The sequence below is a fragment of the Maniola jurtina genome, chromosome 10, assembly GCF_905333055.1.
Source record: "Maniola jurtina chromosome 10, ilManJurt1.1, whole genome shotgun sequence".
Classification (NCBI taxonomy): Eukaryota; Metazoa; Arthropoda; class Insecta; order Lepidoptera; family Nymphalidae; genus Maniola; species Maniola jurtina.
Window position 1 is genome coordinate 4,810,376 of NC_060038.1, and position 22,786 is coordinate 4,833,161.

A 22,786-nucleotide genomic window follows, 5' to 3' on the forward strand; every position below is an offset into this window, starting at 1 on the left:
AGTTGTGAGATAACGCACAATCATAACGGCTGTTACCACATTGCGCGCGCCGTGCGAGGAGAGTTATGTGCAGCTGTGGAATACTCCACATGTCTCGATCAGTACTTGGTTTAATGATTATTTATTTATTATCAACTTGGTGGACCCAAGTTTTATTAAAGACCTCTCTTTCCTCCCATTTATTTAGATCTATGACTATTTACAACTGTCGCGAAGAAGTGAGTATAGACTCTCTCTGTTACGCAATCTCATACAAATGATAGAGACAGAAATCTCAGTGGGCGTTAACCATTTTGGTCACCAATCAATCACAAACAAAAGTATGTTTTCGAATTGAATTTCGAATGTTTTTTGAACAGTTTTCGAATTGAATTTCCAAATTTTTTTGAAAACATGTCTGTGATTGGTTGCTCACTCTAAATGGTTTACGCCCACTGAGACTTGTCTCTATCATTTGTATGGGATTACGCAATAGAGAGCCTTATCACAACAAAATCTTGCACAGAAGTACGCACATTCTCGATAGGAAAATAGGCTTAGTACTTCTATGAAATGTTGGTCCCGCAGGAAAATGTGTTCGTATTATTAACACAATAGTCAATAATGATATTCACAGAGCGTGCATCTTCAAGTGTGTTGAAATTCGCAATGGTACCATACCTGTGTGTAACCCACATGACGTCACACGATTCTTAAGTCGGTCAACGATCCACGACGCGACACTCACGCGCATCAGTAGACAGTAACTGCTAACAACGCAACCTTAGTAAGTATTATGGGATCACCGTGATATACAATATCGTGATACGAGCATCTTGTAATTTTCATAATACCCTGTGAATTGTTGCGAATCTTCTTGGGCTCTTATAAGTCACGTGAAATACCTGCTCAATATAGTGTACACCCCCAGGGTCATAACCAGGCTACCACACTGCCACAGACAACAGGGATCACTCCACAAACACGTTAAATAAATATCCACTCTAGCTACGACGCAATAAAATGCAATTCAACTCACACAGCGCTGTGGCCTAAAATTTAATAAGCCCCTCCCTTTCTATCGCGGAATCTCTTTCTCTCTCTATCTCTCTCTCAAAAGAGATATGTGAGTAACCTTTGGTGAAAGGAGAAACTAGGTGAAAATACATATATTAACTTAACAGAAATTTTGAAGAGTTAATATCATTGGCGTGAAATGTAAGTTAAATTTTGTATACATAGTAAGTAAACGAAACCTTTACTATATACCAGCAAACTTTACAGCATACAATTTATTTTGCTGCTATAATAACGGCTTTACACTCGTCTTCCTTGAAGGAAAACTATTACGTGTTTTGAAATAACTTAATATCCTCATTGTAATAGCGTGTAAATTACGGAATACCTTTAAGAACATTTTCTGTATCATTTCACCTGCTTGGAGTCACGCAACAACCAAGTAGGTACTTACTATAGGTATATAGATAAACTGAGATGGTATACCTTACAGGTAAGGAGGGTGATAGCGACATTGAGAACCTTGATTTTTCATCAACCCTCACGCAAACCGCGCTCTAACTCACGATTTGTCTCAGCCAAACGGTACACCTATTCCTAAAGTTACAGAGTAAAAAGATCTTCATGTACGGAATATTGATCAATTTAAAGTTAGGAATAAATCTAGCGGCATTCCGCACGCGGTTGCAACTTTCCGGTAATAATCCCGGACCATTCCGTTAGGTTTGTCTCTAGCTAAAATAATAATAATTATATTACTATCCATACTAATATTATAAATGCGAAAGTGTGTCTGTCTGTCTGCTACGTTTTCACGGCCCAGCCGCTGAACCGATTTTAATGAAATTTGGTACAGACTTGGGGTACTAGTAGATAATAAAATACCTGTCAGTAAAAATATCGCAGCTTATACTTATGTAGAACACATGTGGTATGAAACAAAAAGTTCTTACTACATAGAGATATAGCATAACCCAAAGCAAATATTCTGTGTAGTTTGAGGTTTTTGGTAGAGTCATCATGGCCAGATCTATACAGAGTGCACTGCTCAGTCTTTACTAATCGATAAAACGAGGCAGATTTGTGAGAGATACAAATATGTCTCGTTTTAACTATCTTAAGTCTGAACAAACTCAAAATGCGCTCTCATCCTCAGACTTCATCTCTCAAGATCACAGCAATTTTTACTGGAAGTAACCTAACACTGTACCAGTTCCAAGTTTTCGAGATTACTAAACCGAGACATTAGCACATCACTATTGACGAAATAGTGGAAACAAAAACTGTCGAACTGTTTCTAATGCTGATTGCATCTTTGGAGTTTTATCCATCATATTGTATAGAATTAAAAAAGCGTAATTAAAGGATGGTACCAACGGACTGAAAATAAATACCAAGCATTAGTTACTTGGCTCTAAACGAATAGTCAAATAAATAGACTTCCACACGCCTCGGCCTTGCACCCGTGGCTCCCTGCGTCTCGCCTGATGTCGTCCGTCTACCTTTTTTTTTAGGGGGAAATCTTCGGAAGATACCCGCTCGGGTTATGTGGGATTTCTACCCACTAAAACCCCTCTCGGTGGACCTCCTCAGCACATATTCTCTGACTCCGGGAACTCTGACGAACGTGTACCGGAGACCCTCTCGCGCGACGCCCATTGGGCTCCTCCTGAGCGACGTACCTCCCTGCCCTCATGGACCTGCATGCAGGCACGGCAGCTTCGTCCGTCCTACCTAGCTACCGGCTACCTAGTGGGGGTCTTCCAATGCTGCGTATTCCGGTACCAAGTCAATATTCCAGCACCTTGGGGCCAGCCCTGCCCATTGCGACTTGAGCTATCCAACCCGCTGAGCATGTCAGTTACTTTAGAGCGTATTACAAATTAACTCATCTTAAATCAGAAGCCCATACAAGTATATCGTCCACGAAAATAAGCGTGACAATGGTAATAGTGTAAATAACTTGGACGCATCTTGTGGAGCACGAATCTAAATAACAAATGTGTGAAACAAACGTGACGCCTGGTGAGACATGTTCTACCGTTTAAACGTGATTCTGACAGTTAATATGTAATACAGCAAGCTGTTATTGTCACATGAGATAATAAAACTATAATAAATGGTGGTACCAACGCTTTATATCTGAACTTTGAAGTTACACTTTATTTCTTAAACGATGGCTTACATACAAAGTGCCTTAAACGTATTCTCTGCATTTCAAGGTAAAGAAGATAAAGAAAAACGCTCTAAAATTATTCCAAATTACTAAAGTGTGTCTGTCTGTTTGCTGATTTTGATGATAACACAAAGATGACTTTCACCTGGAGATGGTCATAGACTACTTTTCATCACAAAAATCAAAGAGTTTCCACACGATTTTTAAATCCTAAATCCACTAGATGCAGGAGTTTAAAACGAAGTTATATAAACTAGCTTATAGGTACAAAGCATTTCTATCAAGATGAATTTATTAGACACGTGGAAACTATAAAATATCAATAATTTCTATTTCAATGATTTCATAAGCTGACAAAATAAATAAACAAACGTAAACCATATTGTAGAAATGAAAATGATAAAACAAAAAGATAAGCAATTAAACTGAACCTCTGTATTGTATTTAGAGTTAATGCAAACATTTAATGGCTCAGTTAGTCGTAAGTAGGTGCAATTTTGTAATCGGCTCTCTATTCGATATTAAGTACTTAAAGGCTTTTTATTATGCATTTCACGGTGTGTAGCCACTAATTTGTCTGATTCCCAGAAAATTGAATCAGACTGTGTAGACAGACCTAGTTATGAATCACGTTATATGATCAATGAGAATAAATAAAAATTGTGTTTGTTTTTATTCCGATATAAGTAAGCCCTTGACTGCGATGCCACCTGGTGGTGAGTGATGATGCTATCTAAGATGGAAGCGGGCTAACTTGGGAGGGGTATGGCAGTTTTATTGAACCCATGTCCTTATCAGTTTCCACACGGCATTGTACCGGAACGCTAAATCGCTTGGAAGTACGGCTATGCCGGAAGGGGTCGTAACTAGCCATGGCCGAAGTCCACCAGACCAAACCAGGGACAATTGCTCGTGCTGGGAATCGAACCCAGGACCTCCTACTTGTAAGACCACAGCGCTCACCACTGCACCCACGGGGTCATCAATATGGTTTTTCTGCCATATATAACGCTATATCATAACGCAATTGTTTTTGTTTGTATCAAATGTTATTTTATCATTATGTTGCGATAAGTTACGTACATTCACCTAGTCTTGAAAACTTAGTAGAAATAAAACTAGTATGTATCATCGTATATTTTTGTTAGGTTGTTCCCAAAATAAAGTCACTTGTCAATTGATAAACTCATCAAAATATTTCACAGACACATTATAAGGTTCCAAGTTAGTGGTTAATTGACCTGCAAAAACTTTTTTAGATTAGGTACCTACTTCTTATCGATTACGGTGCTTCGTTTATGATAGTTCAACATAAAAATGTAAATAGGGTTACTTTTTATAACTTTAGCAATATCATCATAACATAAAACACCAAAGGTTTTAAAGCTACGCCAACTAGAGCAGAATATTTTTAGGGTTCCGTACCGGAAGGGTGCCAATAGGAACCCTATTACTAGTCTCCACTGTCCGTTCGTCAGTCCACCTGTCTGTCAGTGGGCTGTATCTCATGAACCGTAATAGGTAGAGTTGAAATTTTCAGCACGTAATTCTATTTCCGCCATAACCACAAACAATAAAAAATTCAAAATAGCCGCCATGCAAATTAAAAACAAATCACAGTAGGTACATAGTGTTTATCTTTTACGATGGTACGGAACCCTTCGTGTACGAGTCCCACTATCACTTGACCGGTTTTTTTAAGTTTATTATAGCTAGTGTGTAGCAGTAAGTTTTTATCACTCGTTTCTTTTTTAGGATTCCGTACCCGAAAGGTGCCAACCTTATGCCTGTTTGTCACGGGCTGTATCTCATGAACCATTATAGATAGAGTTGATTTAATTCACAGAGTGTATATTTTCTACTGCCACTATAGCGACAAGTAGGTAATAAAAATTTCAAAATTTTCGCCATGTAAATTAAGAAAAATTAAAAAGTATATCTTGTACATGGTGTGAAACCCTTTGCGTACGAGTCCCACTCGCACTTGACCGGTTTTTTTAAGCTTATTAGTTCCATTAGAAAAACATCTCAACTGTAATCCATTATTCAAATTTCAAGCAACTTATTAGATAGTAGCAGTAAGTTTTTATCACTCGTTTCTTTTTCTATATCATCAATTTTTATGTATCAAACCTTTGTGCACTAACCGGGCGAAAGTTTTTATTATATGACGCAACGCGCTTATTACAGTTAGGTCTAGGATTTCGTTTCAAAACGCAGCTGAGACGCAATCTGTCCACGAGGTGTTGTAAGCAAATAATTGAATTACATAATTAATATCTCAGCGAGTAGTGTCATACCTGCGTATTATAAGTAAAACTATAAAGTTGGGAAAATAAACATGCAATATGCATTCATCTCAAATTTTGATATAACATATGAAGTGAGGAGTTTTTAAATCCTGTGGGAACTCTTTGATTTTCAGCGATAAAAGGTATCCTGCATTCGTCTGCAGATCTATCTCTATGTCTCTGTAAGAAAGCTCTGTAAAAAAATATGTAATATTATGCCCGCAATTTTATCCACGTGGATTTAGGTGTTGTAGACAGGAATTTCTTTCAAACTTTGATATAATAATATGTAAGTACTTAGAGTTAGGTTTTTAAATTACCTTTGTTTATCACCGGAATGCAGGCTATTTCTGTACCCAACTCGTCAAAATCGATTAAACGGATGGACCGTAAAAAGCTCTCAGATAGACGGATAGATATACAAACACACATTTGCATTTATAATATTAATATGGATGGATTTTATCCCATTTATTTTACAAATCTTAAGCCTTTTAAGGAGATAAGAGAAACCTGAGTTTAAGTATATTCTACGACTGCACTTAAATGCTACAGTTATCTCATAATACGATTGGAGCATTCAAATTATTTGCGGCAATAAATAGACATAGAAAATCATAACACTCAAGATTTATATTTATTTAAAAGCCATACAAACGTCAAACTTTCAAAGTAAACAGAACTGTTATTACTATCTCCTGAAAGTCAGTCCCATAACAAACGGTCAGATACAGCGTGTTTTACACGATATCCACTGAACAAAATTAACGTCAACGTTACTCGGCGCAACAATAGAATAATGGCGTTATTACTTTAGATTTATTACTTTTATCGATAAACAATACGGAGCGGATTTCACCGTTCCTATAACGGCGTTGGCATAGACCAATTTTAACGAGCACTGAAAACCTATCAACCGGCCGCAGTGCAACCGCAATAATGGCGGAAAGGAAGACTAACAGATAATTGGCAATGTCTGTGATGTTGGAAAACGTATCAAGCTTTCAAACTATAAAAGTGAATAGTGTCAGCAGGTGCAAACAAGACTGAAGTTAACTTGAATCCAAGGACAGTTATCTCAAAATTTCCAAGTAAGAAGTGTGAATTTACTTTTGAGAAATGCAAGTTCAAATAATGATTGAAAAATTAATAAAGGGACTCGTACTAAAATTAAAATTAAATAATATTAGATATTACAGAAGCAAAACGTGAGTTAAGAATTAAGCAAAATATTGCAACCATGCTAGAAAAAAAATAAACTATATAAGTACTTCTTACTTGGACTTAAGTTCAAGTAATGAACATTACTGGAATTGGAGAAAAAGAAGGCAGCCAAGTTTTTCTTCAAATCCTGTCGTCATGTTTAGTTTTGTAACTAGCCATAAGAGGACCATATTATTGACGTTAGATTTATTTTAAAAGCAGCAGTTATTAGTAGTCCAAAATGCATGAATACTACTTTTGAGAAAAATAGTTTCACACACAGATACCTCTATTCAAATCTATGTTAACAACTTTAAGAATGCTATTCCAGCAAGCCGGAGTAAAAGGGCGCCAGCGGTAGCGAAACGTGAGCGATAATTTAGCGATACCGCAACGGTACCAGAAGAAAGATCGGTATAGCAATTCCTTATCTAGAATCAACACGATCGGAATTTAAAGTTGGGATACCGAAGCGAGCTATCTTAGTAATTCAACTGCTAATAGAGGTATTCTTTCGCAAATTCCTCCTACATGCTTTATTTGCAAAAGGAACTCAGCTGTCGGAAACTTGTCAATAATTTTGACTTAACAATTTTACTTACTCTCATGGAATTGGAAACCTTTAAGAATGCATAATTACCAGACTCTATAATTACTCCTACAGTATTAAAATACTTACACGCACTAACTTCTTCATACTCTCATAAAATGATTTGATTAAATAGGCTTTTCAAGTTATTTTTAAAATTCGCTATACTTAGGCACATGTTCTTTTTAATCCATTCCAATATTATTACCTGGACATTTTATAGTATGTTGTCTACATTGGTGAACCGTCTGTACATATTGACTTTTCATTACAAAGTATTCATAATGATTGATAACTAATGGTGACTTGGCAGAAACCGATAATTCATTAACTTCAACTTCCGCTTCTCTATCGAGATAATTCTCTTGCCATAAATTACTACAGTACAATATCGTAGCGATTTCTTACGAGTAAGTAGGTACTATATGTATTGCCTGTCTTTTTAGGGTTCCGTAAGCTAAGGGTGTCAACGGGACTCTATTACTAAGCCACTGCTGTCCGTCAATCTGTCTGTCTGTCTTCTGTCTATCTGTCAGCGGGCTGTTCATAAATGAAAGTATCACATTAGGTAGAGAGTTGAAATTTTCAATGTGTATTTCAATTGCCGCTATAGCAGCACATAATAAAAACTTCAAAATGGCCGCCATTCAAACTAACTTGTACGATGGTACGGCACCCTTCGTGTACGAGTCCGATTCGAACCTGACCGGTTTCTTTTAATCTTAGGGTTCAATAATAATTGATGTAAGATTAGCTCCGTGTAACAATTAGCGATGAGTCATAAAAAGAGATGAGATTGATGAGAGATGTAATTGTATAAAGTGATGAGTGAAGTGTGAACCGCCTCTTTTATTTGAAAACCTACTAGTAATATTCCGTACTACAAAATTAGCACCTCAAGCCTTGCACACACCGATAAACTAGACAAACCCAAGTTTTGTTCTAGCCCGTCATATTGGCTCGTAACTAGGCCACTTTTTTGTATTTGAAATTCAGCTTTTTCAAACTGTTTTTCTGTGTCTGTCACACTGCCATAGTTTTTATAATTCGATGTTTTTATTGCAATAACAAAAGTAAAGAAGCGCTCCTACTTAGGCTGCATCATCACTTGCCAGCAGGTCTGATTACAGCCAAGTGCTACCTAGTCTATAAAAAAAAGTGTCTTTTACAAGGTCGGTTTGGTAAATAAATTCTTCTAGCTCCTTGACATAAGACAAGATAATATCATTTTGGTAAAACACGCATGATATTTTGTAAATATCATGGGACAACTTTTTTTGTTAAATAAAACAAAGACAAATCTAGATAATGATTATCTGGATGTTTTTGTTTCGGATGTGACCAAGTAATTCATGTGAAGACTAGCTGATTGAGGTTATAAGAACTCTTTTATTTTCCGGGACAAAAAGTAGCGTATGTCCGTCCCGACGCAAGCTGCCTTGTACCTTTCGTCAAAATCAGTTAAACAATGGGCCGTGAAATGTTAGCAGACAGAAAGAAAAACAGACACAATTTCGTATTTATAATATTAATATGGAAGATCGAAGAAGACGACTTGTTTCATAAATTTTCTATGCAATGATGTTGGGTAATTGAATTACTTCAGATGGTTATAGTTGATGGTAGCATTGACGGCTCGGCAGACCTCTACTTTGGAAGGTAAATTAATTACACAGCCTCACTACCTCTCGTGCACGTTGATAGACGTTCAAATAACCGCTTTCCTAACACCACGCCTATAACAAGAACCGGTATCAAGAGATAATCTATAATAAACAAGTGTAATAAGATTTTTTTTTGTTCTGTAATAACTAGACAAGCGCTGATCTGATAGAAAGTGATGCGGCAGTGAAGCTTCCTAACCAAGAAGCTTTCTTTTTAGCAACTAAAACTAACTACATAGTCATTGACGAAGCAGATTTGGCTAAAACATAACTATTAGATATATTTACTCCTACATCTGAAACACAAGAAACTATTTTGCCTACCATTTGTTACGCTTTTTCAGTCAAAAACACAGCGAAAAAGCGTAATCGCGCTGATTGTGCTTCGACGAAAACAAACCATGTCCTAACAATTAATTCATCCATACTAATATTATAAATGCTAAAGTGTGTCTGTTACCTTTTCACTGCTCAACCGTTGAAGATATCTTAACAAAGCGAACTTAACAAATCCCAGGAAATTAAAGTTTCCATGGAATTTTTAAAAACCTAAATCCACGCAGACGAAGTAGCGAGGTAGCGAATCATATAATAAATATTTTTATCAATTTACTAGCACAGAAAAATACCGTTTAAAATTAGTATGCTACTAAACCAAAGCAGAATAGTTTAGTTATTTATTTACTTTTGGAAGGATGTTAAGTCACTAATTTGTTTCGGTGTACGTTAATGACTACAGGCCTTGAAACTTTCAGTTCATGATGCCATATAGGCGGCCACATTCAAAAAGAAAATGCAAAGCTTCTTACCGATTATATCTACTAGTCTTAAAACTCATGATGTATCGCTATTCAAAACTAATGGAAGGCAAAAGAATAAAATATATAACTAACACCGGCACTTAAACTAATATAGCCCGATACTGATATATTCTCACACTTTGTTTAACAAAGCCATTAAACAGGTTGTCGGTAATTAAAAAACTTGAACAGGAATATGGTCTCACCTATGCAAACATAACGGTTCAATCATCAAAGTTAACAAAAAAGAGATAGCTGACAAGCGCCCCGCCCCGCCTTATGGATTGATTGCAAGTAAAATAATATCTCGTAACAAAAACGTCTTACCTAAACACATAAAAAGTCTGAGATGGTGTTGTCGCAAGCCACGTTTTTATAATTCGTTTGCTAACAAATTAAGTCATAGATAGATAAAAAGCTGTGGTTATAGATGGTAATGTGTTCATTAAAAGCATAAGCGTGTTAAAATTATTCGCAATATTGGTAAAATAGGTAAAACCCACTAACATCGCTGCACACTTTAAATACAATGCCTCAAAACATCAGATCTTCTATGGTCATCGATAACTCGTCCATTGGCCAAACAAACAGTTGTACTAGTACGTGCATCAAAATCAATTCTTTTCCACGTTCTCCAAGCTAAACGTATTAAACGTGCTAACTAGAATCTTTACAATAGTTAGGAGGGTTAAATACAGCGCTTCCACAGCATTGCGCAGACGCATTTTTTCGATGTGTGAAACGTGCCATTTCTCAATTGAAAACAAGATAAGGGGCATCGAGAATACTTTGTGTACTTACAGTTGAATATTATGAATCTTTTTATTAATAAAGAATATGAATTTGAATTTCATACAGTTGTGACCGTGTTGTAACACTTAATAAAACGAGACATTACAGATTAAACAAGTTGTTTAGTCATAGACATTAAATTATAGACGTAGAGCGACAAGTAAGAGAATTGATGATAGTAACCATAGACAAAGATGAAATGTATAGTGAGTAACAAACGACATGACTAAGACAATGACGAACAATGTATTTATTGTAACCGTTATTGTAACACTAAATTACATGGTACGGCTACATGAGAGTTCGTATCCTATGAAGTCGATGTCAGTCATGAAATAGAGGACTTAATTGTAGGAACCTTTTACAGAAGTAAGTATCTACTTGCTTAAATATATAAAATAAACATTCAATCTTATATCGTTGCTTTTGATACTTGCAACATATATCATTTATAGCATATAACTGAGAATATTTTTAAGCCCAACTAGGCTAATAATAGTTATTACTTGTACAAATCTCGAGAAAAAACAAGATAGCCGATCACCTTTAGGAGATAATAGAAGGAGATTTTTACTGCTATGATAAAAAAAGCATGAAATAGAGATTTGTGCAGAGATACGAAAGATGCCTTAATCCAATCGAAGAAGATATACTGGATTATATTTTTTTAACTAACGCAAAAATATTACTTACCAATGAAATATTTAGAAACCATTATAAATTCCCTTGCCTCCTTGCGCTAACTAAGAATGAGGTTAGCGAAGCATTATCACTTTTAACGAGGCCAACAATCTACCGTTACTCAAACTCAAACCTGAAATACGAAACATACGGGTAAACACTTCAAACACACTCCCAAGACCATCGCTGCTTAAAAGTAGTGTTTATTTAAAACGACGTTTTACTAAATGTCGTATTTACGTATTTCGACAGGTTCTACTATGGAGCGATAATATTATTACGTCTCTTACACAAGATCTCCGAAGTTCTGTTTCTGTTAGGAATAATTCAGGCGAATGATCTTTTCTAATTGTGATAGTAAAGGAGTTGGTAAAAATATTTCCTAAATTATCTCGAATGAGTTGGTCTATTTGCCTAATTATTTCACTTTTATTTAGTTCACCCACCGCTTTCAGTGTTCAAATTAAAGCGATTATATTCACAACTATCTCCCGTATACATTTTGTAATACAATTTCGAATATATTACGAAACTTTATAAGGAAGTTTTTAAAGTGTTTAAAGATAAAACTTTACATAACCAATTATACTCCATATAAGCCTTTTTGTCCTAACTGTAAAAGATCGTATTAGCCATACAGTTCGTGTTGTACACAAGATTTATTTAATGTGATTTCGGAGTAGCGTGCTGAATTACGTGTGGTCTGTAATGATTTGGTAGTCAATGAGGCAATTTAACTGAAACTGTCTAGCAGAATTAACTTCGAATATTTTAAGGAATATTGAAATTTTCATAAAATTATACAATCTTTAACTAGTAGCAAGATGATAATAATTTTTGACGTCACGCGGAAATTATCTCCGCACATTGTATTACCAATTGATAAATCGCCTACTGCGCAGGTACATTGGGGAGTCATAGGCAAAAAAAAAACATTTTCACAGATTTACGTAAAATTAACATTCTCAGTAGTCTTTAACACAAAGAGATGAAAGAAACGTTAGTGAGCATCAGAAATGAATGCAACCGATGCGGTCTGCTTTTGTCACAAGCTGTGTATGATAGATTGTGAAATGTGTGTTGTTAGCAGAGAGCCTACAGGCAGTATTTGTAACACCACCCACAAATGGCCTGTTAGATACCGTCCTAGTGCCAACAGCAATTTGTAGTTTATATTGCACTTTAAACATATCGTCTAGCACGAATTTCGGTTTGACCTATGAAAACATTGTAATCAGATCATTCCTAATGATCTTATGTACGATTTAACAAGAGAAGAAAACCAAATTATGGATTAACAATATATCAATGATCACGAATATTTATTGAAAAGAAGCACGAAGAAAGAACATCTATAAAGGAAATGGTCTTCGTTGAAGTATAATTTTATTTATTATATCTGAATTTTTTTCTTTCACAGTAGTTTATCCCCTAATATTGTAATAAATTCTGGTTTCTTGTGTCGTAACTATAATAAGTTTACGTAGGCGCATTATTTTCACTGGCGCATTATTTATGAATGATAGCCGTTAAGGTTTTGGTCCCGTCATACAGGATAAAGTGCGTCTACATTGTGATTTGGAGCAAGTGTGTCGAAACTGGGCGGATTTGCAACATTAGCTGAGCTCAGTATTCAAACAGCATGCGCACCGCAACTATACAACATAAATGTCACATGAATCTTATTGAACAGTTCAGAAAATAATGGCCGAAATTATTTTAAAACACCCGCTTACCCAGTTTTACTTCTAAAATTGTTGGGTAAGTTTTACCGAACTTCAATGTTAAAGCAACAATTTTTTTTATGATTATGTGAATTAAGTTTGAAGTGGCGTGTGGCCAATCCTGTACTGTCTGGCTGGAATGTGCAATTCAGTATTACTTCAACTTTCTTATGAGATAAATAAGTTCTAACATTACCTATTAATAGTTAAACTCCAAACAAAACTATGCGTAGGCGGAAGACTAATTCTTGAGCCACACCCATCAGAGAATTCATCCATAAATGTCAACGATTAAAGACAAAACTAAGCCATTGTGGCATCATTATAATATTATGTAACAGCTCCAGTTTATTGGCTTACCTGAATATGATTTGTTTTTCATAACCGTAGTGCCATTTTTAATCTGCAACAAAGGAAAGATGAAATATTAGGTTAGGTAAACAATGTAATTAAAGTACAGTATTTGATCTAGAGGCTAGCCATGTTTCCTTCCATTCATACAAAGGTTCTACGTGCCGTAGTACTTGATCTTCGTTTTCAATTTCATTTAAGTTGTGACAAGGTCCACTTACATAAAACTGCTTAATCTGGTTTAGTCAAAGTTACAATAATGTCATTATATAGTCACTATATATACGTATAAAGAGTTTATTCCAAGGTTGACAAGAAAAGGAGAGATATGGAACATTTTAAATGTTTAAATAAATAAAGAAAAAACTTCAAAACGACAAAATATAAAATGAACACTAATAAAATAAAACTAGACGAATAAGTAAAACGAAAAGTTAAGCAATGCGTAAGTGATAAATACATTTTAATCCAGACACCTCTATGAATTTACACCAAGTCACATAGGTATTTCTATTTACTTAATCCGGATCAAAATCACACGAATGTCGTTTTGCGGTAGACTAGCCCTTCTGACATCCAATACTTAATAAGGAAACTTGTTTATGGCTTGCGATTCATTTTAAGCTGATAGCACATCTATTAGCACCCACCGTAGCAACCGCTTGTTTGGCATAAGCGCTCAGAATTTCGAGTTTCCACTTAAATCACTAACATCAACTAACGTTTATCCTCTTCGGCGTTCTTTGGCAACATATCCAAACATAACGACTGTCGATGATGATTTAAATTCCATTACACGTTAAGTATTTCAAGGAATAGTCTGGCACCAGAGCACGCTGCAGATCGCCGTTGAAATGGACTTAATAAAGTGAGGGCTGTAGTTGAAGGAAGTACCCTTACACTTACCTTTTAGGAAGGCAATGGAGAATGTTAGGGAGATGGACAGTCATGTGTACCACAACACTAAAGTAATAATCTCGACCACTTTCCTAGAGTGAGAATTAATGACTAAGACCTAAATTATGGCGTTCGGCGAATGCTGATTGCTGACGTATGAGCGACCAGCATTACTCGTATACACGCACCTACATGACTCTGATCCCAGGGTTATGTACGTAAAGCTGTCTAAGCACTTTATAAAAGCTATCATTGCATCTTATCTGTCGAATTCCCTCACGTAAATTATTAGCCTTCAAGTTGCAACTTCCAACATGCGAGTAAAATGCGTTATCCCACACACTTCAAATTCATTGCTTTAATATCGATAAATTCTGCAATTTCTTACGTTTATAGCTGTCTGGTTATATAAACCGGTAGCGTTACTGATAGACAGACAAAACTAATATTAATGAATTTTTAAAATTATGTCAAAAATTGCAGAACCATTCCGATTTACAACCTGATGTCTGAATAAATTAAGCCTCAAATAGTTAGTTAACAGTTTGCAGAATATATATAGAGACATTAGTAGAATTTTAGGATGCAGAGTAAAGTAAAAGTGAACACAAACAAATTGCACCAAATATGAATACTAATAAAATTATACTTAGTGAAATATTATGAATAATTTGAAAATACTCTTCACGCCAACAAAAACTTTACACAAATACATTTATAAAAACTAATAAAACGGTCGTTGGAATTACATAACTTAACGCAAACCGAGTAGTGAAGAGTACTCTGGCTGTTAGAGGATATTTGAGAAAATGAAGGCAGAAGCGAGACTAAAAGATATGAGTAGGAATAAATGCAATTGAAGTACATAAATCAAAGAACGTTTGCTCTCAAGCGCATTGGATCACGTTGAAGACGAATCACTTTTTGCTCCACACCATTTCCTTTCACGGTGGTTCGAAATAATTTAATACTGGATGCATAATGACAGATACGATCTGCGGCGACGCAAAACACTTTTGTCGGTGTACCTCTTGGTCTTGTAACTCCACCTTCATAAATTGCATGACGTTCGAGTAGGTAAGTAGGTACATCACAAAAAGTCTTGTCAAAGACATACCAAGATATTCCGTGGTACTTTTTGTTAAGGCTGATCACGTATCTTGAAATGTACTATAAATTAAAAACCCTTTTGTAGAATATAATAGACTTGAGTCATCCAGTTTTATGTATTGCATTGTATGGTACCTCATAAAAACGTGTCTATAAAAATAGAAGTCGAGATAGTTTTTAAATAGGTGTGAGTTTTTCTCATCCTGTATCTGGAGAACATCATAATACTCAGAAATCAAAACAATTTCCCCTCAATATATCTACATAACTCAGCGAAGATCAAAAGCATAGAAACCTTTTAAGTCATTAAGAAACCGCTAAATATTTTACACTAATTCAAATGAAAGTTACAAAAATAACTAAAGATTTTCAATAACAGTCATAAGACTGCTGATACTTAATTCAATAACAATATCGTTATTTGAGTAAAAGGGTACCAAAGTTGAATTGAATGTCATTAAATAGCTAAAAAGGCTAAACTCGGACACACCTAGTTGCAAAATTATACGGGAATCTTGATCGCGGTTTCGTGATCGCAACTACGTGACTAACGCAAGCAAATGTAAACAATCGTATGCAGAACGACTAAAACGAAATATGTTAAACAACGTTATAGTGTAATATCGTAAAATTAAAACGGCTGGGTGCGCCGTACATGTTTGTTCTTCCTTGTAATTAGATTTGATCTTTCCGAGTTTTCGTCCTTCGTAATAAAATAAAATAAGCTTAAGCCTTTTTTAAGCTTAATGTCACAAAATAGATCTATAATAGCTGCAGATTTTAAATCACAGTTAGCTACTGTCATATCTTTCAAATTTTGAATAGGTATACCTATCAATTTCTTCTGTCGTTTTTATTATGAACCTTAAGATGAGCCTATACACGACTGATATTATTTTACAATCCTCAAAGGATTTTAAATTCACTTATGTCTTTGAATATTAAATTATGAACAAAGACAGTATGTCTGGAACCTAAATATGTAGTTCCTAATAGCGAAAATCTAAATATCACAATATTCAGATTAGATTACGCGATCCCAGACTCTTGATAGATAGATAGATTGGTTCGGTTTGTCAAATCAAATGTAAGATTTAACTAAGGAATTTGGTACTAACTAAACTCCAGGTATAAAACTGTTTCAATTATTCAAATTCGAATTCCTATCAGTATTCAGTGGAATAGGCAATGCGATGTCAACTGCTAAATTAAGTGAACCTGTAATAGGCAAAACAAGCAAAGACATATTGTTAATTGAAATATTTTACTTATCTAAACATAATTTAGTGGTCATTTCTAAAATATTATTTAAGACTTATATTTGATACTGTGCTTATGCACGAATTTAAATTTCACATTCTCAGAAACAAATTACGATTATCAGAAACAAAATTAATTCATCCACTCATGGATACCTTCCTCTCTCGCAATAGCAAGTAGCTTTCATCTACGATATTCCTTCAAAATTACAATTCAACGGGATAAAGAAATTCCTGAAAAATCAACAAGCCAATTAATGTTGGCAGCAGATTTTTCTGATGCGCTTTGGTGTAGGAGATGTTCATGGGCGGCAGTAATCAATTAACATCTAGCGACCGCCTGAAAGTTTGCTAATTCTTGTATGGTAGGTATATAATATATTATGTATGGTAGGTATGTTTTTAAGTTTGTCAATGTGCTCCTCAAAAATTTTGTCTATACATGGTGATAAGTTTCAGAACCTAAAATAACGAATTCAAATGAAACACGGTTCATTTTATATGAGTAAGTTACATGGGCATATCCAATGGCAGTCATTTCTTAAGTGAGCGAGTAAAAAATAACTATGCTAAAAAAGCTTCCATATATTTTAACGTACGTTTTTGTTCCCAACACGTTCACATTCATGCGTGAAGCGAGATACTCGAAACGTTTGAACAACTTCCTCGACAAACAGTCTCATAACAAGCAGGAAGAAAATGAGGCTTGGTGCTTGACGAATGTATAACGTGACCGCTAGAGTTACGAGCTCTAAATGCTTAAATGTTCTCCCACGATCGTGATTTTATCATTAAAATTATAAGGATGCTATGGCAAAACTAAATTTATAATTTTGCATAGTTGAATTGTTCTGTAGATTTGACCTGTGGGCTGTGGCCTGTGGTGAGTGACTACATAATAAATGCAGATTACTCTTTTTATTTATGAGATTATTTGAAAAAATATAAACGTTTTATATTTACTTACCTATTGTAGTGCAAACTTCCTTTGAGCGATTTCAGAATTGGTAAAAAAAACCAGGTAAGTAATGGTTTTAAGAAGTTAAATAACGCAATAACAAGAGATAAAATTAAACCCTAAATATTCACGAAGTATATTTCTAAAAGAAGCTTATGTTAACATCTCAAATCGATACAATTTAAGATGGTACATTTCATACTAAAAAGTAATCGCAAAATACAAAGTAACTCATCGCTAATGTACCTAACGTCACTAACGCAATTACACCGTTGCAATAGACATTGTAACTGTAAATATTTTGTTCTTAAGTCCATATGGAACCGATGACCTCGAAATAACCTATGAACAATTTAACTGCGTTAGGAAAACTCCATTTTGTGCAAAATCGTGCTTTAAATTTATAGACATAAGGCTTCAAAGTAGTTCTTGACAATTGTGCTTAGGTGGTTAAAATTTCTTCCAGTCTGCGAAATATAGCTTACGTAAAAGTAAATGGTAATGACATGCCATTATGGTGGAGGATGATATGTTAATGCTCGTTCCATGATTAATTGTCATGACATGCGCAAGACGGTGCAATTTCTTTGACGATTGTATAATCTTATTGTTTTTCTAGCTCATCCACTTGTACGTCACGACTTGTATTTCACCAAGTTTAGTCTCATAATCATCATTTATTTACACATATCCAACAACTGACTGATGAAATTCTTTCTTTTACTGCAGTTCTTACGGTGGTTTCTGTATTAGCGGAATCACGCGAACATTCAATAGTAGATGAGTTGATGGTGGATCATTAGTAAGTAAATCTTGTTTGCAAGTAACCACGTTGACAGTGCCCCCAACTCGACCTTGTACCCCCTTGTGATGTGGTCTAAAACGTTAATGATTTGTAGTGAAAAACTAAGTATGTGATGTATTTAAAATATGCTAGCCTTTAACTTTGGAGACATTTTGTTAGAGTGCTAACCGCTTCTAGCTGACCCGTCTCGGCTTCGACAAGAATATCTGAAAGTTCTTTCTAAGCAGTAGTTATTAAGAAAAGCTCTGTGCAAAAACTTAAGTTTCTTGAACAATTGATTTAAGCTGTTCAGTCAGTCAGTTTCTCCTTTACCGATGTTCCAGCTCCTTAATTAAACAGGTGTTTTGCTTTTATAGGAACCAGATCCCAAAATCGCACACAGATCGACAAATAGCGGTCCCAGAAACGGCAACTGCTAATGCCATAAAAACCTATTAGATTAATCTATTAATTAATCTCGTAACTAAATAGTCGCAATGCACGCGTACTTCAGTAGACTTTGGCACGCGATTCATACAATTGGAATCTTGTCAATAAACATAAGCTATCTTTCATTGAATCTAAACAATAATAACTGGCTGCAAGTAACTTATTTGGACAATAACAAATGCTACGACAGTGAAAAGTGTCAAGAAACCGTTTAGTCATTATTACCGGTGGTATAAAAATTATCTAATGTCTTATAGTTCATTGTTTTATGAATTACACAAAGTCTATTAGTACGATTACTAGAGATGAACTGCATATGCCAGTGTAGTCAAATGCTGTTCTTATTTGATCTGAATTGGTACATTGCGAAGAACCCGAGATAAGTACAGTTTAACACGAGTAAAATGCGGACGAAATTGAGCGCCTAAGCGTCTATAATACGTAATAGAAAACAAATCAAAATATCACAGCATTTGGAAAGAGTTAAAATAAACCGACGCGTTCAAACTCCTGCGTTTAAAACTGTAAAGCAATTTCAAGTAGGAATTCACGCATGGCGATGTAGTTCGTGCATTACCGGTATGCTATCGCCTTGTAAACGATTAGAGATAAAAGGCGTTGAGTGCGAAGATAGTGTCAGGAGAATGGAGTGTACTTGTTGCCTAAATTAGAGCTGAGCATTTCTACTCGATTACACAATTATAGCCTCAACAGATCAACGGCCTGAAATCCAAACGGTCGGTGGTTCAAACCCTACTCGTTGCACTAATTGTCGTACCCTCTTTGCAAAAGCTTTACAGAATATTATTATATTTTTTAGCTTTAAGGAATATTAGTGTAGATAAAAATGGCTAGTATTCTTTAAAAAAAAGGAAAAGAAAAAGAATTATATATCTACATCGATCGGGGTTTGAAATTAGTGAAGTAATTAAAATATTTTGAACACAGTTTCATTATTATATTCAGAAACTTATAAGTGAACAGTAAATGTTATTGTGTATCTATCACTGGTTATTAATGCTATCTATCATAAAGAACCAGCAACTCTAAACTATGTATTAATAAATAAGGTACTTACCTACCAAAAGATGCGTAAAAGTATGGTGAAATAAAAAAGAGGTGTGATACTTTATCCAATAAAGTATTCAAAAAGCTTTTTTGAGAAATGTAAACACAAGAAAATAAATGTAAATATTATGTGGATTTTAGTTCAGTAATGACACCAATAAAGCACAAGTATTTTGTCGAAAGTAAATCCGTAGCGATAAATCGGCACCTCAGTGATTGTAGAACAATTGCAAGCTGCTGGAAGCTAATTATTTGTATCTATGATCAAGCTTCCATGTATTAGATTTATTCTAATCTGAAATCTTAAGTGGAGCATTTAGAGATTTACATAATGGTACTTCAGATCCAATAATAATAGTGCACCTCGTTGATTCCAAAGCAAACCTAGATGTTATCTGTTTCTAATGCATGTTATTTGAGCATTGTTGACATTGGTTCAATAGAAATCTTGAAATCAATATACTCAAGGTAACTACTAAGTAAAAAATTAAAAATATTCTAGAAAATAATTTATATTATAGTTGCTAGACAAGACCGAGAATAATAAATGAAGAATGATATGATTAATGAAATAAATATGAATATTGCTGTGAAGTCCATGCAATCTGTTTTTCCAATAATGAAATTAACTATTGTAACGCCAATTCTGAACAACGGGACTCTATATAAAATAGTAAACATCATAATTATAGCTTCAAAAAAATTCCGAAGCATACAAATTATAGAAATCATCTTGATGGCTCTAACGGTCTATAATTAATATCCAAATTGACAGATGACCACTTTAAAAGTTGAAACTGGTATGCAATAATAAGCAATCGATGGCGTGGAAATATCAGAGTGAAGACGGAATAGCTGAGATTGAAACTATTAATTCGCTTAGTTTATCAAAATAAAATGCTTGATATTCTTTCTTTTCTGTTGAAAGAATCTTAACCAACTAACAATGTGAATTACGTGTCGTGACCAAGACACAGCATAAATAGTACAGAACGAATACAAGATTCATATCAATAGAAAAAAAATACTTTAAATGTTGTAATTTACTAATTTTTCACATTTGAGTAAAAAAATAACAGCACCTGTATTACGATAGAGACTGATGCTTTATACTTTTAGTCCTCCCCTGTCATATTAATCGAAATGATAATTTTGGTTGCCACAACATGAGATGGTAATATGATTTATTACTCCATACTTCCGGCAACGACAAGGTTTCCATGCCAGTTCATACTGCGAAGCCATTAAACCTAAATGTCAATAAGAAAGCGAGTGTGCCGTCCCGTTACACGCACAAAAAGCTGTTGTGGGTCAATGGCACAGCGAGATGCTCGTCTCCCGCATTCGCATAAAGCGCGCTTTAACTTTTTTTAATTGGATTCGATACGGTTTGAATCAATCTCGTAGCTTCAAAGACTGTTAATTCCATTTCATCAATCCCATAATACTAGTTACGATAAAAGAGAAAAGTGATAGTGCTAAATTACTATCACTTAGCATATCAATGATAACAGCTATCGATTAAGGTTTTGTTATTAACTTTAATTGTTGAGCTATTTCACAATAAAAATCCCATGTAAATAAGGCAATAATCATAAATTCTGTCTAATGCTGATAATGATCTAGACTCTCCAGATCATTATCAGCAATAATGAAGAATTACGCGAAGTACCGACATTAAAACTTATCAGCAGCAATTCTTGCTATCAAACAATCCGCATATAACTAAATTACACAAAAGGACTAGGTTTCAAGAAGCCGTATAAAAAGCAGTAAACGCTAAGCCATTTGGTACCGGTGTGGAATACCTAAAGCGGATGATCCAACTGTTTGCCAATTCTAATACAAATAGTATTTAAATTAGAGGCAAATGAACTCTGTACAATAAAGAAGATTAACATACCAATATAATGGCACCTGCTTAAGAAGGTACTTTTCCTATTTCAAATTAAATGTTTTTATACGTTAGGAAAGATTAGCTTGCATAAATAAGGTTCGAAATGGTATTTTAATTGTTGTTGTAGGTATTCTTCGGTTCAGTAATTTATTAAGGAGGAATGTTTAAAAAAACAATCGCACCTTCAAAATCGAATATTTTTAAAAACCTAATAATGATCTTACTAAACTATCAATTGAAGATTAATGAATAGCTACAGTAGCTTAAAGGTAAGTTGGATTTTTATCTGAAAAGATCAACGCATCGAGAGAGAGGCGGTATTACCTCAAGTTAACAGGGCTCTCTCCGTCACTCGTTTCCACTCGTTTCATACAATCGTAGTTCCAATTTCATTTGAATATTAAGCAACCAAAGTCCATGAAATTTTGCAGACATATTCTAGAAACTAATATCTGTGTCTGTGGTGTTTTAGATTTTTCTAAAAATATCTAGTTTTAAAATTACAGGGGCTCAAAGAATTGTATGAAAATTTTTAAGACCGCGTAACTTTGAAACCGAATATTTTAACAGAAATCTGGAAAACCACAGACATAGATATTAGTTTCTAGAATATGTCTGCAAAATTTCATGGACTTTGGTTGCTTAGTATTCAAATGAAATTGGAACTACCATTGTATGAAATGGTATGAAACGAGTGACGGAGAGAGCCCTCTTAACTCGCCAGTCGCCAACTTGACCCTAACAAGCAAACGTATGTCTTTTGACATTAATATCGCATTTACTTGCAACAAATCCGTCATATACCTACTCTGTTCACGTGTTCCGTAGAAAGGGGTCGAGAAAACCGGTTACAGCGTCAACCGAGTACTTCGTAGAATTGTTAACCTGATGTGTACTCTTAGCCACTTGGCTTAAAAACTTCATCACACTAGGAACTTCCTACGTCTGCGTCTAAAGGTGTAGTAAATAAACGGGATAGACTGAAGACCTGAAGACACAGGTCCATCTCAGCTGATGGCATATTTGCGCAAACTGTCTAGTCTTTCCGAATTGTTGCATTAGGAATTTGTATGGAATTGTAAATATTTCATCAGAC

The 22,786-nt window shown here is 34.9% G+C and overlaps 1 protein-coding gene across 1 annotated transcript in view; it reads right to left on the minus strand.

The window, feature by feature from the left end:
* Positions 1-22,786, minus strand: part of LOC123869008 (cadherin-99C) — a 175,002-nt gene that overhangs the window by 90,783 nt on the left and 61,433 nt on the right. Inside the window, exon 2 of the mRNA XM_045911728.1 lies at positions 13,277-13,319. The gene's annotated coding sequence lies outside the window, so the exon portion shown is untranslated. The remainder of the gene's footprint in view (positions 1-13,276; positions 13,320-22,786) is intronic.